Genomic DNA, 20,795 nt, shown 5'->3' on the forward strand with positions numbered 1-20,795 from the left:
AGACACAAACTGGCTGAATGAATTAAAAAACAAGGCCCAAAAATATGCTGTCAACAAGAAAATTACTTCATCTGAAAACATGTACACAACTGAAAGTGAAAGTCTAGAAAATGATATTCTAAGTATGTGAAAAGCAAGAGTGGCTATCTTTATATGTAACAATATCAGTTAGAAGTGACAAAGAAGTAACTATATAAAGGTCAAGGAAAAAAATCATCAAGAAGATATAACAATTATAAATATATATGCACCTAATATTGGAGTGGAACACCTAGTTTTATAACACAGATACTACTAGACAAAAAAGAGAGATAGGAAATAATAAAATAATAGTAGGTGACTTTGATATCATGTGCTTGCCAATAGATAAATCATCCAGGCAAAAAAATCAACAATAAAACAGAAGTGAATTACACTACATATCAAATTGTCTTAGCAGACACCTACAAAATATTCCATTCAACATCTGCAGAATACACATTCTTTCCATCAGAACATGCAAAATTTTCTAGAATGGATCATATATTAGGCCATAGAGCATGTTGTAACAGATTTTAAAATAGTATCCCTCCCCAACTGATTGTTTCTGATCATAATAGAATCAAACTAGAAACCAATGGCAGGAGGAACTGCACAATTTATACAAACGAATGGAAATTGAACAACAGTTTTTTTTTTCCCTGGTGCTAGGGACTAAACCCAGAGCCTTGTGCATGCAAGGCAAGCACTCTACCAACTGAACTATATCCCAATCCCCAAACAATAGGTTTTTGAAAGAGCAGTTGATTACTGAAGAAATCAGAGGGGGAATTTTAAAAATTCTTTGAATCAAATGAAAATAAAAATACATCATACAAATACCATTAGAATACAGCAAAAGTAGTATCAAAAAGAAAGTTTGTAGCAATGAATGCCTACATCAAATAAATAGATTTAAAATAAATAACATTATTCATGCATCACAGGGTGTTACAAAACAAGGACAAATAAAACACAAAAACAGCAGAAAAAAATTATAAAGATCAGAGCAGAAATAAATGAAATAGATACTAAAAAAATAATACAAAGAATCAGTAAAACAAAGAATCGACTCTTTGAAATATAAACAAAATTGACAAATCCTTAGCTAAACTAACCAAAAGAAGAGAGAAAAGAACAAAATAAAATTGGAGTTGACAAATGAGACATTACAAGTGATACCACAGAAATTCAAAGGATCATTACAGAATATTCTGAAAAACTATTTGCCAATAAACTGGAAAATAGAGAAAAATTAGAACAATATCTGTACAAATATTGAACCTAGTGAGTATAAAAAACTACTTAGACCAATACCAAGTAATGAGTTTGACTTAATAATGTAATGTATCCCAACAAAGAAAATATTAGGTCAGATAAATTTACTGCTGGATTTATTCAACTTTTTTTTTTTGAGAGAGAGAGAGAGAGAGAGAGAGAATTTTTTAATATTTATTTTTTAGTTTTCGGTGGACACAACGTCTTTATTTTATTTTTATGTGGTGCTGAGGATCTAACCCAGTGCCCTGAGCATGCCAGGTGAGCACGTTACCAATTGAGCCACATCCCCAGCCCTGAATTTATTCAACTTTTGAAGAACTTATTCCAGTGCTCCTCAAATTACTGAATAAAATATAAAGGTAAGGAACCCTTCCAAACTCATTGTAAGAAGTCATCATTACCCTGCTACCAAACCCTGACAAGGACACAATGACAACCACAACAAAAGGAAACTATAGACCAATATCCCTGATGAACATCAGTGCAAATATCCTTAAAAAAAATTGAAAATTAAACTATGCAAACTGAATTCTACAGTACATTAAAAAGATCATATGTCATGATGAAGTTGGTTTCATTCCAGGGATGCAAGGATAGTTCAACATACAAAATGAATGTAATACAGTGCATAATATAATTAAGAACAATTCCATTATCTCTCAACAGAAGTAGAAAAATCTCTGATAAAATTCATTTCTATCCATAAATAAATTATATATAGAAGAGTCATACCTCAGCATGGAGTGCTGATGCATGTCTGTAATCCTAGTGGCTTGGGAGGCTGAGTCAGGAAGATTCCAAGTTCAAAGCCAGACCCAACAAGTTAGTGAGGTTCTGAGCAACTTAAAGAGATCCTGTCTCAAAAAAAAAAAAAAAAAATGGACTGGGGATGTGGCTTCACCCTTGGGTTTGATCCTGGTACCAAAAAAAAGAGGATTCATATCTCAATATGATAATATTATATAAGACAAACTCCTACTCAACATCATACTGAATTGGGAAGTAGTGAAAGCATTTCTCCCAAGGTCAAGAACAAGACAAGGGTGTCTACTTTCTCCAGTCTTAATCAATATAGTGCTTGAAATTTTGCCAGAGCAATTAAGTAAGAGAAGGAAATAAAGTATACAAACAGGAAAGGAGGAAGTCAAATTGTCCCTGTTTGCAGATATTATTCTCTCTGTAGATAAAATCCTAAGGACTTTACTAAAAGACAATTAGAACTTATAAACAAATTCAGGAAAATAGCATGATATGAAATTAATATACATAATATAATATAGTGGAATATATGTATATAAAATGAACTCACTAAGAAATATGGAAAGAAATCCCATTCACAATAGCCCCCCAAATAAAATACCTAGGAATAAACCTAACTAAGGTAGTAAAATACCTCTACAATGCAGACAATTATAAACACTGATGAAAGAAATTGAATAAGACACTAAAAGGTGGAATGACCTCTCAAGTTTAAGAATTGAGAGAATTAACATTGTAAAAATGGCTAAACTTCCCAAAGCAATCTAGTTCTGGTGCATGCCCTATCAAACTACCAATGACTGTCTTTACAGAACAAGAAAAAACAATTCTAAAATGTATGTAAACGTACAAAAGGCTTTGGACAATCAAAGCAATCCTTAGTAAAAATAGCAATGCTGTAGGCATTGCAGTACTTGATTTCATTTTAACCATTTTTCTTTCTGCAGTTTTTTTTGTTTGTTTGTTTGTTTGTTTTGGTTGCAGTACTGGGGATTGATCCCAGGACTTTATGCATGTGAAGCAAGCGTTCTTCCAACTGAGCTATATCCCAAGTACTTGATTGCAAAAACAAACAAACAAACAAACAAACAAAACTTACAGAGATATAGTAAGAAAAAACAACGTAGTATTGGTATTAAAACAGACATGTAGACCAAGGGAACAGAATAGAGGACCCAGAAATAAATCCATATATTTTCATCCAACTGATTTTTAATAAAATTGTGAAAAGTGCATACTGAAGAAAGGACATCCTCTCCAAAAAATGCTGATGGAAAAACTATATATCCACATGTAGAAGGTTGAATCTAGAATCCTATCTCTTACCCTGTACAAAAATCAACTCAAATTGATCAAAGACCTTAATCTAAGACCAGAAACTCTGAAACCACTAGAAGAAAACAAACCTGATGATATTGACACAGGCAATGATTTCCTGCATAAGGCTCCCAAAGCACAAAATCAAGAGTCAAAACTGGGATTAAATCAAATTAAAAAAAAAAACTTCTGCACAACAAAAGAAACCATCATCAGAGTGAAAAGACAACTGACAGAATGGGAGAATATATTTGTCAAATATTGATTTGGCAGAGGGTTAAGGTCCAGAACATACAAAGAGCTCAGAAAACTTAAAAGAATGTATAATGCAATAAAGATTTGGGCCAATTATCTGAATAGATATTTCTCAAAAAAATATAAATGACTGATAAATATATGATAAAATGCTCAATAGCTTTAATCATGAGGTACATGCAAATCAAAACTATTTTGATAGTTTTAATGTTTCATTCCAATTATAAGGGCTATTGTCAAAATGACAAAAAAAAAAAAAAAACCCACCAAATATTGGTAAGGAAAAAGAACACTTGTACATTGTTGGAGGGAATGCAAATTAGTACTACTATAAAAAACTGTATGGGGGGGCTGGGGTTTGGCTCAGCAGTAGAGTGCTCACCTAGCATGTGCGAGGTGCTAAGTTTGATACTCAGCACCACATAGCAATAAATAAATAAAATAAAGGTATTGTGTCCAATCACAACTAATATATAAAAACTGTATGGAATTTTTTTTAAAAAACTAAAACTAGAACTACTGTGTAATTCTCCTTGGTATATATTGAAGGGAATAAAGTCAGCATACAAAAGAAATACCTGCATATCTATGTTTATCGTGGCATTATTTACACAGTAGCAAAGATATGGAACCAGCCTAGATGTTCATCAACAGAGGAATGGATAAAGAAAATATCATATACATATACAGACACAAACACAACAGAGTATTATTCATTCACAAATAGTAATGGAGTAATACTATCTGTAGGAGAATTGATGGAACTGGAGGCATCAAGATAAGTAAAATAAGCCAGACACAGAAAGATATGTAGCACTTGTTTACTCTCATATGTGGACACTAATTTTTTTAAAGGTGACCTGAAAGTAGAAGAGGAACTATGATGGAATGGGAAAGGATCATGCAAATGGGCAAGAGAGGGAAGGTGGGAGAGGGTAGAGAAAGGGTGATTAATTCACAATACATACATGTAAAAAATAAAATGAATTCTATCAATTGTACTATTAATGTTTTGATAGGGATTTTAAAAAATGAAACTAGGGGTTTTTTATACAAATGGCTGATTATGCATCTGAGGATGGGAATGTAGAGGGTGAAGTTAAAAAACATTTTGGCATGAAAGAAAGGACAATATTTAATATTGTATAATACTAGTACCATGTAGCAATGTGCGCAGCTACAAGAGGTGCCCACTGGACACAGTTCTGGTCAATGAGATGTAAATTGTAATTTACTGGTAAAGATTATCCTTTTCTGATATAGCTTTCACCTCTTTCTGCTTCAAGCACCTGTCTTCAGGTCTATCAAAGAACACATATCTACCACGATAAGCTCTCTCATACTCAAGTTGTATTGGTAAAGAAGGCAAGATCTTCAGGAGAGAGGGCAACAAAACAATAGAAAATGATGAGTTTTCCAAAGTGGATCATGGACTAGGAATTAAACCAGAGACCCTGTGTCTAATAGAAGAAAAAGTAGGCCCCAATCTTCTTTATATCGGATTAGGCCGCTACTTCCTTAATAAGACACCTATAGTGCAAGCATTAAAATCAAGGATTAATAAATGGTATGAATTCAAACTAAAAAACTTCTTTTCAGCAAAAGAAACAATCTGTGAGGTGAATAGAGAGCCTACATCTTGGGAGCAAATCTTTACCCCTCACACATCAGATAGAGCATTAATCTTTAGGGTATATAAAGAACTCAAAAAGCTAAGCACTAAAAAACAAATAACCCAATCAATTAATGGGCCAAGGACCTGAACATATACCTCTCAGAAGATGATATACAATCAATAAACAAATATATGAAAAAATGTTCATCATCACTAGCAATTAGAGAAATGCAAATCAAAACTACTCTAAGATATCATCTCACTCCAATCAGAATGACAGCTATTTTGCATACAAACAACAATAAGTGTTGGCAAGGTTGCGGGAAAAAGGTACACTCATACACTGCTGGTGGGACTGCAAATTGGTACAGCCAATATGGAAAGCAGTAAGGAGATTTCTTGGAAAACTTGGAATGGAACCACCATTTGACTCAGCTGTCCCACTCCTTGGTCTACACCCAAAGGACTTAGAAACAGCATACTACAGGGACACAACCACATCAATGTTTATTGCAGCACAATTCACAATAGCTAAACTGTGGAACCAACATAGATGCCCTTCAGTAGATGAATGGATAAGAAAAATGTGGTATATATACACAATGGAATATTACTCAGCAATAAAAGAGAATAAAATCATGACATTTGCATGTAAATGGATGAAGTTGGAGAATATAATGCTAAGTGATGTTAGCCAATCCCCCCAAAACAAATGCCGAATGTTTTCTCTGATTTAAGGAGGCTGATTCATAGTGGGGTTGGGAGAGGAAGCATGGGAAGATTAGAAAAACTCTAGATAGGGCAAAGGGGAGGGAGGGGAAAGGAGGGGGTGAGGGGTGTAAAAAATATGGTGGAATGAGATGGACATCATTACCCTAAGTATATGTATGAGGACACGAATTGGTACAAATATACTTTGTATACAACCAGAGACATAAAAAACTGTGCTCTTTCTGTGTAATATGAATTGTAATTGACAGCATCCTGCTGTCATATATAATAATTTAGAATAAAAAATAAAATTAAAAATTGAAAAAAGAAAATGTTGAATTTTCTGTTATTTTAAGTTGGTCAATAGAATGTTTTATCAAAAATGTTGAAGCCTTGTTACAGATTTAGAGGATATAAACTGAATTAAACTCCTCAAGAAGACTCTGGGACTTGTAAAATGATGCTGTTAATGTTAGCTCCTCTTTATATCCTTTCCCTTTCTTAAATATATAGCTGAGCACTAATAGTACTTTCTTTTTTATGTTTCACTCCTTCAAAGTTAAGGATTTGGAGAAGACCAAAATAGTCCTGTGTAGGGCCTCCTAGAGGGAGTTAACTGAGCCAGTGTGGTACAGTAAAAGAATTATGCAATTCAGCTCTAAAGTGACTCTCAGATCAGAAAAGAAGGTAATGTGGTAATAATGCTGGGGGGCTCTATGTTAACTGACAATTTGTCAGGAAGCTTGGGGCTGCTTTCAGGTGTGTAGTTTTCTTTCTTTAATGATTAGGCTCTGAGCTCTAAAGTTACTCAAAGAAATCAGAAACCAGACTAGGTCAGTTCTTTAGAGAAATAACAACGATGACCCTAAGATCTAGTATCCATTAGATATGTTTATATGACATACATTATTATTTAATCCTCAATACAGTTGACAAGGTACTTGTATTAGTATTTTACTCTAATAAATAAGGGATGAAAGATATAGATAATTTAAGAACTTCCCCCCAAGTGCCTGTGCTTTGAAAGTAGTAATTCTCAAGACTACTAGGGTATGTTAGACTGGCTACTACTACTATTAATTATCACTTTTTGACAGATGTAAAGAGTTTTAACTGAATCTTTTTGAGGAAATTGATGCAAAAGGAGATAAATTCTCCAAGAATACACCTTTAGTCTCTAAAAATGGCAGTTTTCTGATGCTGAATTATACAATTATTTTACTTTTACTATACTGCATCATTTAACTCTCTCTAGGGGGCCCTCAATGACGATTTTGGTTTCCTTCAAATCCTTAATTTTGAAGGAGTGAAACATAAAAAGGAATTTGGAGGCCTCTTGATAGGTGTTATGGTTTGGATATTAGGTGTCTCCCCCAAAGCTTCCTGTTAATGCAGGAAGATTTAGAGATGAAGTGACAAGATTCTGATATCTATAACCTAATAAGTCCACCTTAGGTTGAATGGACTGACTGAATGGTAACCGTAGGCAGGCAGGGCATGACAGAGGAGATGGGTCACTAGGGGTATGCTCTCGAAAGGTACATCTTCCCTGTGGGCTCTTCCTCTCTGCTTCCTGACCCTGCTATAAGATGAGAAGCTTTCCTTTCCTGGGCCCTTCCTCATGATGTGTTCCCTCATGTTGCACCCAGAGCAATAGAGTTGGCCATCTATGGACTGAGACCTCTGAAGCTATGAGCCCCAAACAAACTTTTCCTCATTGAAGTTGTTCTTGTCCGGTATTTTGGTCACAGTGATGCAAAACCTGACTAAAACAATGAACTACTGTAGTGTGAACCCTACAAGGCACATAGTATTCCACACAGAGAGATGCAATGAAACCACCATCCCCCTTCCCACTCAGAAACAACTATAAGTCATCAGATAAGAGTCATTTTCTGATTTCTAGGTTATTCTAAATGTCCAGATGCCCAAAACATAGCAATGTTATAGCCTTGCTTTGAATAGTGTTATCTTGCATTAGTATTATTATTAAAGACATGCAAAGATTCCAAGAAATTCAGAAAATCATGAGAAGACCTAGCATCTGGGTTTTCTGAACCAGAGGGAATATTTAGAATTCAAAGTTTTTATGACTAACATCAACATATTTTTTGAGCACATCTTGTGTATATTCTTGTTTTCTCTTTCTCTTCAACTAAGAGTTTTAAATGGACAGTAAGCCTTAAACAGAAATGAATTTCCAAGAGGGATTTAAAGCCAAGCTTTTAAGCTAGATTTTTTGCTCATTAACACTCTAGTGCCTGAGGACTAATTGGGCTAGTAATGGTAAGATCAAGGAGAGGCCATAATAAAAGAACCATTTATCATAGTGACATGTTCTCTTTCAAATGAGTTCAGAGACCATTGATGTGATAGCCCTTTATCTTTCTATTGTTCCTGGAGACAGATACCAAATTTGGCTAATTCTCAGGAATATAAGCATGGGTGGCATTGAATAAAAATTATGTTTCTACCTTATAAGGTAGTAATGGGTTTTCAAATCCAACCTAAGTCCTAAAATTCTTTTTATAAAACAAGTAGTGTCTAAAGCTACTTGAGGATCAAGACCTCTTCGATAGCCCAAACCCAATGTCAAATTCACCTGTGAACTTACTATCCTCTGGGAGGGTGTATACATGTTCATTTTTGTTGGAGCAGGTGTGGTAAGGACCTTTATGTATTTGGACCATCACAAGACCAGAAAAAAATACCATTAGTCTTCATTCTACCAGGCACTAATAGTGACTTGGGAATGGCTTAATAACCCTGTATGACATGATTAATAAATTTCATTCTAAAGCACTTTGCAATGTCAATGCCCATTAGGAAAATTTAATGTCAATGAAAGGGGAGGTAAGAGTTTCTTTGGAAGCTGGGCTGGAAATCTAGGTGATTTTTGAGATTTATTTGGATAGGACTGAACCTGAGGGAACAGAAAATCACCTTTAAGTTGGAGCAGCAGTAACTTTGGCAAGTTATTCAAGTTCAGCACATTCTATAATGAGTGCTATAGCAGTTTTGGTAAATAATTTGGTAAACTTAGTAAACATCATCCCCCCAAAATGAAGCTTCAGCTAGAGCCCATAAAGATAGAAAGAAGACAACTGATTTATTTAAAAGTGCTTTATGTATTTTTATATTTTATTAGTGCATTATAGTTATACATAATCGTGGTTTATTTCTGATATAATTATATATGCATGGAAAATAATTTGCTCCACTTCAGTCCCTAGTACTTACACTTTCCCTCCAATACTCCTTCCCCGTTTTCCCCTTTTGCTTTACTTGTCATATTTACATTTATTTATAGATTTTTAAGTTAGTGTTTATATATATATATATATATATATATATATATATACACACACATACATATAGATACACACACATACACATACATACATACATACAGGTGAAATTCACTTTGGTATATTCATATAAACAGTTTGGTCAATTTCATTCCACCTTTTCTACCTATTCTTGTTCCTCCTCCTTCCTGCTTAATTCCCTTCCTCTAGTCTACTGATCTCCCTTCAACTTTCATGGGACACTGCCCCAACTTTTCTTATTTTGGTCTAGATTCTGCATATAGGAGAAAATATTCAATCTTTGAATTTCTGAGTCTGACTTATTTCACTTACATGATGTTCTCCAGTTCCATCCATTTACCAGCAAATGCCTTGATTTCATTCTTCTTTATGACTGAATATAACTCCATTGTTTACATATGTGATATTTCTTTATGCATTCATCTCTTAATGGGTACCTGGGCTGGTTCCATAACTTGGCTATTGTGAATTGCACTGTTATAAACATTGATGAGCCTGTATTACTATTGTATGCTGATTTTAGTTCTTTTTGATAAATACCAAGGAGTGGGATAGCTGAGTCATATGGTTGTTCTATTACTAGTCTTTTGAGGAGTCCTCATACAGATTTCCAGAATGGTTTTCCTAATTTGCCATTCTACCAAGAATGTATGAGTGTACCTTTTTCCTCACATCTTTGCGGTCTTGGTGATCACCATTCTAACTGGAGTTAGATGAAATCTCAGTGGTTTTTGATTTACATTTCTCTGATTGCTAGGTATATTGAACACATTTTTATATATTTGTTGACCATTTGTGTTTCTTCTTTTGAGAAATGTCTATTTAGTTCTTTGCCCACATAGGATTTTTTTTTTTTTGGTTTTAAGTTCTTTGAGTTCCTTAGGTATTCTGGATATTAATCCCTGTTGGAAGAGTAGCTGGCAACAATAAGCTTCCATTCTTTAGGCTCTCTAGTCATACTCTTAATTGTTTCCTTTGCTGTGCAGAATCTTTTTAATTTGATGTCATCTCACTTACTGATTCTTGTTTTAATTTCTTGCACTTTAGGTATCTTGTTAAGGAAGTCATTGCCTATGCCAATATGTTGGAATGTTGAGCCTATGTTTTCTTCTAGTAGTTGCAGTGTTTCTGGTCTAGTTGCTAGATCTTTGATCCATTTGTTTTAGTTGTCAATTGACTTTTATTTTTATTTATTTGTATGCAGTGCTGAGAATTGAACCCAGTGCCTTACACATGCTAGGTAAGCATTCTGCCACTGAGCCACAACCCCAGCCCTCTTTGATACATTTTGAGTTGACTTTTGTGTCAGGTATAAGATAGAAATCTAGTTTCAGTCTACATGCAGATATCCAGTTTTCACAGTATAATTTGTTGAAAATGCTATTTTTTTCTCCAATGTATTTTTTGGTATCTTTGTCAAGTATCAGATCACTTTATCTATGTGAATTTGTCTCTGTGTCTTCTATTCTGTTCTATTGATGTTCATGTCTGTTTTGGTATCAATACTATGTTATCTTTGTCACTGTAGTTCTTTAGTATTATTTGAGAATCAGTATTCTGATGACTCCAGCATCACTCTTATTGCCCAGGATTGGGTTGCTTTAACTATTCTTTATCTTTTATCATTTCAAATGTATTCTAAAGTTGTTTTTCTCTTGTTCTGTGAAGAATTTCATTGAAATTTTGATGAAGAGTGCATTGAATCTATATAATGCTTTTAGTAAAATGGCCACTTAGATAACATTAATTCTGCCCATTCAAGAATACAGGAGGTTTTTCCATCTTCTAAGGTCTTCTTCAATATCTTTCTTCACTGTTTTATATTTTCATTATAGAGATCTTCCACATACTTGGTTAAATTTATTCCCAAATATTTTATTTGTGAGGTTATTATGAATGGAATCATTTTTCTAATTTTCTTTTTAGTAGATTAATTATTGGAGTATAGGGAAGTGATTTATTCATGTTAATCTTTTATGCTACTACTTTGTTGAATTTGTTTATCAGATCTCAGAGTCTTCTGGGGGAAATTTTTTGGTGATTTAAGTATATGATCATGTCTTCAGCAAACAGATCATTTGACTTCTTCTTTTCCTATTCATTTCCCTTTAATTTCCTTCTCTTGCTTTATTGTTGTGTCTAGATTGTTAGGGACTATGCTGAATATGAGTGGTAAGAGTAGATGTCCTTATCTTGTTTCCTTACTTTAGAATAAATGCTTTTAGTTTTCTCCATTCAGTATGATGTTGGTCTTGGGTTTGTTGTATGTAGCCTTTAAAATGTTGAGGTAAGTTCTTTCTATCCCTAGTTTCTCCAGAGATTTTAGCAGAAATGAGTGCTGGATTTTGTCAAAGGATTCTTCTGCATTGATTAAGAAGTTCATATAATTATTGTTCTTATTTGTATTTATGTAGTGAATTACATTTACTGATTTGTGTATGTTGAACCAAACTTGCATCCCTGGAATGAATCCCAGTTGATCATGGTGCACAATCTTTTAGACATGCTTTTGTATTTGATTTGCCAGAATTTTATTGAGAATTTTTTCATCTATGTTCATTAGAGATACTGGTCTGAAAGTTTCTTTCTTTGGTGTGTCTTTGCCTGGTATTGGAATCAGGGTGATATTGGCCTCATAGAATGAGTTTGGAAGTTCTGCCTTTTTTCTACTTCCTGAAATAAATTGTAGAGTATTGGTATTAGTTCTTCTTTAAAGGTCTTGTAGAACTCAGCTGTGTATCCATCGAGTCCTGGGCTTTCCTTGGTTGGTAAGCTTCTGTTGGCATCTTTGATTTTATCACTTGATATTGGTCTGTTTAAATTGTGTGTATCTTCCTGATTCAATCTGGGCAAATTGTATGACTTAAGAAATTTGTTTATGCCTTTAGTGTCTTCTATTTTATTAGAATATAAGTTTTCAAAATAATTTCTATTTAACCTCTGTATTTTTGTAGTGTCTGTTGTGATATTACCTTTTTAATCATGTATGCTGGTAATTTAAGTTTTTTCTCTCCTTCTCTTCATGAGTGTTGTTGGGGACCGCAAATCAAGTCAAGATGGCACCTGGCAGTTTGCCAGGAGGAGTGGTTGTGAGGCAACGCCACCGAGCCATTAAGATGATGGGGATTCCTTATTGGCTGATTGCCGTATCTGGATGATGCTAATTGAGTCAAGCTGTATGTAATCAGTTAGGTATATATACCTCGGCTGTCCCGCAATAAAGCAGCTCCTGCTACCTTGGGTGCCCGCTACCTTGAGTTCCCGTTCAGTTCCTGCTGAGTTTCCCCGCAATAAAGCAGTTCCCACTTCAACCTTCAAGTTGCTTGTCACTTCCAGGTTATTTTGCCCAGCCGGACTGTGGCAAGTATAGCTAAGGGTCTGTCAATTTTATTTACTTTTTTAAAGAACCAACTCTTAGTTTTGTCAATTTTTTCAATTGTTTCTTTTGTTTTGATTTCATATCTGATTTTAATTATTTCTTGCCTTCTACTGGTTTTGCTGTTGATTTCTTCTTCTTTTTCTAGGGCTTTGAGATGTAGTGTGAGGTCATTGATTTGTTGGCTTTTTCTTCTTTTAAGGAATGAACTCCATGCAATGAACTTTGCTCTTAGAACTTCTTTTATACTGTCCCAGAGATTTCGATATGTTGTGTCTATGTTCTCATTTACCTCTAAGAATTTTTAAATCTCCTTCTTGATGTTTTCTGTAACCCATTGTTCATTCATTAGCGTATTGTTTATATTCCAGGTGATGGAGAAATTTTTATTTATTATTTTGTCATTGATTTCCAATTTCATTCCTTTATGATCTGATAAAATACATGGTAGCATCTCTATGTTTTTGTATTTGCTAAGAGTTGCTTTGTATATGGTCTATTTTAGAGTAGGATCCATGTGCTGCTGAGAAGATAGTGTATCCACTTGATGCCAGTTGAAAATTCTATATATGTCAGTTAAGTCTAAGTTATTAATTGTGTTTTTGAGCTCTGTAGTTTCTTTATTCAACTTTTGTTTGGAAGATCTATCCAGTGGTGAGAGAGGTGTGTTAAAGTCACCAAAGATTACTTTGTTGTGGTCAATTTGATTCTGGACTTGAGAAGTTTGTTTGATGAACATAGCTACATCATTGTTTGGGGCATATATATGTATAATTGTTATGTCTTGTTAGTGTATGGTTCCCTTGAGCAGTATGCAATATCTATCTTTATCCCTTTTGATTAACTTTGGCTTGAAATCTACTTTATTTGATGTGAGGATGGAAACCCCTGCTTGCTTCCACAGTCCATGTGAATGGTATGATTTTCCCAACCTTTCACCTTCAGTCTGTGTATGTCTTTTCCTATCAGATGAGTCTCCTGTAGGCAGCATATTGTTGCTGTTATTGCTGTTGTTTTTAATCCAGTCTGCTAGCCTATGTCTTTTGGTTGGTGAACTTAAGGCATTAACATTCAGCATTATTATTGAGACATGGTTTGTATTTCCAGCCATATTTGTTTATTTTTGTTATTTAACTAAACTTGATTTTCTTCTTTGATTAGCTTTTCCTTTAGGGTACTATCTCCCTCTGCTGATTTTCATTGTTGTTTTTTTGTTTCCTCTTCATGGAATGTTTTGCCAAGAATCTTTTGTAGTGCCAGTTTTCTATCTATAAATTCTTTTAACTTTTGTTTATCATGGAATGTTTTTATTGTATCTTCAAATCTAAAGCTTAATTTTGCTGGATACAAGATTCTTGGTTGGCACCCATTTTCTTTCAGAGCTTGATATATGTTATTCCAGGATCTTCTAGCTTTTAATGTCTTTGTTGTAATATATGCTGTTATCCTAATTGGTTTTCCTCTATATGTAATCTGATTCCTTTTTCTCATGACTTTTAAAGTTCTCTCCTTATTCTGTATGTTGGGCATTTTTATTATAATGTGATGTGGTATGGATCTGTTGTGATTTTGTATATTTGGCATCCAGTAGGCTTCTTGAATTTGGGTTTCCAATTCCTTCTTCCTGTTTGGAAAGTTTTCTGATATCATTTCATTGAATAGATTGTTCATTCCTTTGTTTGGGCCTCCATGCCTTTGTCTATCCCAATAACTCTTAAATTTGGTCTTTTTATTTTATCTCATATTTCTTGAATATTCTGCTTGTGATTTCTTAACTTTATCACTGTGTAGGCTATGTTCTTTTTAAGATTATATATTTTGTCTTCATTGTCTGATGTCCTATCTTTCAAGTGGTCTTCTCTGTTGGTGATGATTTCATTTGAGCTTTTAATCTGGTTTGTTGTTTCTTTCATTTCAAAGATTTCTGTCTGGTTTCTTTTTTAGCACCTCTATCTCCCTGTTGAGGTGATCTTTTGCTTCCTGTATTTGTTTATGTAGCTCCCTGTCAAAGTGATCTTTCACTGCCTCTATTTGCTCTCTTATATCTTCCTTGAGTTCACAGAACATTTTAACCATGTACATCCTAAATTCTTTCTCTGTCATTTTTTCTGCTGTGGTTGCGAATGATTCTAACGATATGGTGTCTTCTTTTGTTTGGGGCACTTTCTTCCCTTGTCTTTTCATATTGCTCATGTGTCGTGTGTCTTCCTTTCCAGCTCTGTGGGTCTGGGGTGTTATTGTTTCTACCCTATAGGTTTTTAGTGCTCTTTTTGGGTTCCAAGGTCACTCCTTTGTGGGGAAGGACAATGCTAACTGATACCAATATCAACAATATACCACCTATGAACAATTTGTTTTTATTAAGATGTTTACAGTTTAGTCTCAATGTACAGAGATGTTGGATTCAATTATTATCTGAAATATAATCAGTAGTTTCATAAAATCGTTTACAGTTTCTGATGGTGGACAATGAACTGGGGGTGGGGTGTAGAACGATATGCTGAGGAGGTAGGATGTGAGGATATAGAGTTAATAAATCTTAGGAAGTGTGAAAGAGAAATCTAATGAAGAGGGTTAGTAGCAAGAGAATAGACAGGAAGTAATTTAGGGTAGACAAGAATGTGGGAAGGCAGTAGAGTACATAAAACAAACACACATATGTATTTAGAAAAGTACAGGATGTTAAAATAGTAAACTTTGGAAGGGGAAAGAAAAATAAAAGAAGAAAAAATAGAAAAAGGGGGGCATATACAACACTTCTATATTATATTATTCAGATGACTCAGTCATCAAAATCCTATTTTATGCAAAGTTCTCGGTTTTACATATGTTGGGGATGTGAAGGCCAAAGGATAGAGAGGCAGAAAAGAAAGAGAAAAAAATAAATACTCCAAAGAAGAATCCAGGGTTGTTGCTAGTTTTAGAGATCTGTATCTTTTCTGTTTCTCTTCTCATCTAATAGGTGGCGTTGTCTGTTTTAAGCTGGTGTTTCTGCCCTCTGGATGGTGTAGGTAACCAGGATGGGAAGACTGGTCCTGTTGTACAGTGTCTGGAAGTGGGGAGTGCCACCCGCCAGTACCTGCAGGGAGATTCCACCTCACAGGTCTCTTTTTTGGGACCACTCGTGTGACTTGAGCGCCTGGTATTGTCTCTCTCTCTCTTGTCTGGAGATTTCCCAGCTCCTGGTCACTCTGTTAGGTTCCAAATTTTAGTCCCATTCCCTCTCACTTAGCAGTTCCCACCTGCGGGACCTCTCACACCCAGGCTCACACCAGGTGGAGCAGTTTTTGTGTTGAGCAGTCACTGTGCAGTTATCGCTGCTGGGGGATGGGGGTAGGAGTTGGATACCTGGTACCTGGCCAGATGGAGATCCAATCTGAGAGCTGCCCACACCAAATATGGTGAGAAAGGTTATTCAAGATGGAGTTGGTCTGGTTCCACTGTCAGGGTGTCTGGTGAGGTGGGGGGAGCCGGGAGATGGCATTGTGCTGTGGGTAGGTCATAGGTGAGTGACCTGCATGGTAGCGGAGAGCAGTCTGGAGTTCTGCAGAGGTGCTGATAGGTGATTCTGCTAAGCCATTTGCAAGCCTTAGTGTGGGCTAGGGTTTCGGGAATCAAGGGTCCAGAGTTCTACTTGAACACTGAGGCTCTGAGTCCTGTGCAGTGGTCACAGTGCTGGTGGTTTCTATGGAAATCAGCTGTATAGGAGTCCTCTTATACTCTCTGAGATGCAGTATTCCGACTAGGTGAAATCTGGGTCACGAGTGACACAGGATGATGTTTCCCTCTGGCCCGCCATCTTGGAATCCTCACCACATTTTCTTTATCCACTCATATGTCAAAGGGCACCTAGGTTGGTTCCATAGTTTAGCTATTGTGATTGAGCTGTTATAAACATTGATGTGGTTGTGTCACTGTAGTATACTGATTTTAAGTCCTTTGGGTATAAACCTGGGACTGGGATAGCTGGGTGTAATGGTGGTTCCAGTCTAAGTTTTCTGAGGAATCTCCATACTTCTTTTCATAGTGGTTATACCAATTAGCAGTCCCAGCAGCAGTGTATAAGACTACCTTATTTATGTTTGCTACCATGCTAGATATTCCTCATTTCTTCCTTCAGATCCATTCTCCTTCTTTTTCCAATATGTTATATGCTTTGGGAGGATAATCTCAATGAACTGCATCAATAGGGTCCCATTGCTCTCTGGCAAAGTGAGATACTTATTAGTATAAGAGATCACAGTATTGATTGCCGTGATCCTCTCCCTTCCAGTCAAAATTCGGCAATGTCTGCTTTCCTCCATTATGGATTTCAGTTCCTTTTTGGGTTTTCCCTCTCTATAGATATTAGTTTTCTTAGGGTACCAGTGGCTAACTACTTGGGAATCTCCAGACCTAGTTGCTATTTATGCTCCCTTGTTACGAGCACTATGCTCCTTGTTCCTTAAACCTACTCATATATTCTGCTCACTAACTGTTTTTTAGTCAACTTTGTTTGCTGCTACCACTAAAAGACTTGACCAGATCAACTGTAGAGAAGAAAAGTTTATTTATAGGCTCATGGTTTCAGAGTTCTCAATCCATACATAGCAAGATCCATTCCTAGGGGTTCAAGGTCAGGCAGGACATCATGGTGGAAGAGGTTGGTAGAGAGAACCAGCTCAAATGATGATCAGAAAGAAGAGAAAGAGGGGGTGAAGGAGAGGGAGGGGGTGAAGGGGCAAGGAGGGAGGTCTCCACTTGCCAGATACAGATATATATACAAATGCCATATCCCAATTCCCACCTCCTCCAGCCACACTCTACCATTTCAGTTACCACTCAGTTAATATCTATGAGGGAATTAATTCACTGATTATGCTAAGACTCTCACAACCCAATCAATTCTCTTCTGAACCTTCTTGCATTGTCTCACACCTGAGCTTTTGGGGGACACCTCACATGCAAAACATAACACTAACTCTGTTCAATTAACCTACTCTGGGTATGGAATTTGCTTTCTGCTAGAAAGTTATCTGATACCATTCTCAACAGGGCACCATAATCAGTGATTCTACTTATTATTGTTTATATATGCACATCATGGTTAATACATGGCATTTCTAGCACTGGACAATTTTCAGTCTTGTTTGCCTTTATAAAACTTCAGTTTAAATATTATATGAAGACTTCATGAATGAATACATGCTTATATTTCAAAAGCTGAAGATTTGAACTGAGAAATCATAAAAATCTTACTCATACTAACAACAGAATGTATAAACATCTTTCATTGTTCCAGAATTTATCAAAATAAGAATCTATTACTAGTTGGCTGAGGTCTGAAATGTTTTGCATTTTCATGTTATTAGTTTTAGGGTCATATTTACTGTTCTAAAATCTGGCTTTAAGCTTCTCAGACTCATGTCTATATGATTCAGGAAAAGAGGCTCAGGTTTTACAATAGTTTATTATATTATTTTATGAAGGAAAGTGATGAAAGAAATATTTCAGATAGGGATTTCACTTACTAGAAAAATTACTTGATTTCATCATTATGGCCTTAATAAATTCAAGATTAGCTTTATTAATTTCCCCAGGTAATAATGCTGCATAGTAAATTTGAGGACCACTCTGAGAATAAAACCAAACTAAAAGACCATTTCTATGGGAGGAGGAAGTGTTAAAATTGATTTATCTGAATGTTCAAAAAAGGTTGATATAAAAATGAGGCTAACAACTTTGGAATAACAATTTTGATGTAATTTGCTATGAATTTTGAAGAAGTTGTGGCATATAAAATTAGCAATTATTTAAATTAAGGATTGCCTACAATTTTGTAACAAATGTAATCATCATGGAATGGTGTTAAATTTTTTTTAGTTGTTGATAGACCTTTATTTTATTTATTTATGTAGTGCTGAGAATCAAACCCAGTGCCTCACATATGCCAGGCAAGTGCGCTACCGCTGAGCCCCAGCCCCAGCCCCTGGTGTTAAAAAATTTAAGAAATGACATGTGCCTCTACACTTACTCATATTGGCACAGCACTTTCGACCGCCTGTTATTTTTCCTTGTGCCCACTTTTTGCTTCTAGTTTCTGATCTTAAAATCAAAGACCCTGCCTTTTGCATTTTGTATGGTGTCTAGTTCTTAGCACAGTATCTGACTCATGGAAGAAGTGTAACAAGTTTGTTTTTTTTTTTTTTTTTAATAATGAATGAGTGGAGAATGTATTTTGGAAATAAGATAAAGTGTGTGTGTGTGTGTGTGTGTGTGTATGTGTTTATGAAATGTTTAGACAACAATAAATGATTCAACAGCAAAAGCGAGCATTGTGGCATTGAGTTCTCAGTGAGGATGCTTCATGGTATCTAGAATAATCATGTAGTTCATTAAACTATGAGGGGAAATAAAAAGTCAACCTGAGCTAGACCTTGACATCTGTAAGAGATGTAATTAAGGAAGGATGATCTGGCAGGAATACCAATGGCTAAAGATATCTGTTCCAGGTAAGTCAGACATCATGAAATATGTGTGGAGAACAATAATGATAAAATATAGAAAGCTGAATACTTTCCAGAAGGAGAAAGAAAGTTGAGCAGTGAAAATTATGGTTTGGAAAGTTTAAAGATCCCGAGAAACCTTGACTTAACTCTCTGTCGCAGTCCGGCTGCAGCAAAATAACCGGGGGGTGACGAACAACTTGTGTAGATTGATACAGCAGGAGTGGGAGCCATTTATTGTAGGACAGGAAGGGTATTTATACATTCCACACAGCTTATCAATTAACATAAACTAGATATAGCAGTCAACCAATAAGGAATCTCCACACTTAATGGCTCGCTGGAGTTACTTCACAAACCACTCCCTCTGGCAAAATGCCAGGCACCATCCAGACTTGTTTACAGACTCTAACATAAGTGATTGGCAACCACTCTAAGCTTACGAGGAGGAGAAGGGCGGGTTGAAGGGTAGCTGTCTTCTCCTTTGATGTGAGGGTCACAGGGCTCAGAGGGAAGGAAGGACATAACACGTTTCAAATAATATAGGTTTTGTGTTCTCTTTTAAATGAGTCCAAATGGATGGGGAAGAAGTAGTGCTTCTTCGTTTCTTATTCTCATCCTGGGCCCCAGGCATATGGGAGGCTAGAAAAATGTGGATAAATAGAGGCAATGGGAAGTGACCATTGGTCACTTCAGGAAGCCCCTGAATTCTTCTAAGTAGTCAAAATCTAGAATTCTCTGTGATCAGATACTTCTGCAGAAAATGATTTGAAAAAAAAATCTTTTATTATCTAGAGAGATGCATAGGGAGAATTTTCTTCACTGAAATAATATCTTAATTTTATTTTACCCTAATGAATGAAATGCGGTAACATAGCTTCAGAGCATAAAGTGGCAATGTCAAAGTCATGAGATTTTCCCTCCATAACTGCAGTGTAAGTGAGCTGACTAAATGGCAAGCACATTCCCTTGCTGGGGAGGGAAGAGCAAGAGCATCACACATTTTGAATAGGAGCACAAGTTACAGAGCAAGATATGCCAGAGTGAGGGTGGGTGACATTTGAAAATAGAAATATCAGTTATACGAGTGGGCTTGCCACCCTAGCAAGACGAACTGCCCTTCTTTCTGTCATGCCTACTCCATCCAGATTTTCACTTGTTTCCACTGCACTTGGCAAGCTGAAGTCCTAAGCCAGGTTCAAGGTGTTCTGCTACTAAACTTTCATCACAGGCAGCACAATCCGCCTGCAAGGCTGCAGGGCTGTATATATGACTGACACACAGGAATCAAGTACAACTCAACACATCTGTGCTTTTGCAATAGCAAGGGAGGAGAATGTCGCTGTTTCTTAAGGGAAGAGAATAAAGGTAACTCTTCCACCAAGTGAAGCTCTGGGCAAGGTTAAGTTCAAGGACAGAGGCTCTTAGGGCTGTGTGGAGACCACTCTCTAAATACCTCTGAGGTCACAGACTAGTTCCAAATTCACAGTGATGTCTGGTGACAGAAGTTTCTAGGCATTTAGGCAATTTAGGGAACAATCAGCCAGACAATATGGGGGTGCTCACAACAAGATGCCTGCTGCTGAGGTAACGCCCAGCTGTGATTTTATTTCCCTCTGTTTGGATAACACAATTCGTTCTCACCACAT

General features: G+C 35.9%; 1 pseudogene; it reads right to left on the reverse strand.

The window, feature by feature from the left end:
• Positions 1-16,460, reverse strand: part of LOC139703113 (RNA-splicing ligase RtcB homolog) — a 35,047-nt pseudogene extending 18,587 nt beyond the window's left edge.
• Positions 16,461-20,795: the final 4,335 nt, after the last annotated feature.

This window comes from Marmota flaviventris, chromosome X, assembly GCF_047511675.1.
Source record: "Marmota flaviventris isolate mMarFla1 chromosome X, mMarFla1.hap1, whole genome shotgun sequence".
Taxonomy (NCBI): Eukaryota; Metazoa; Chordata; class Mammalia; order Rodentia; family Sciuridae; genus Marmota; species Marmota flaviventris.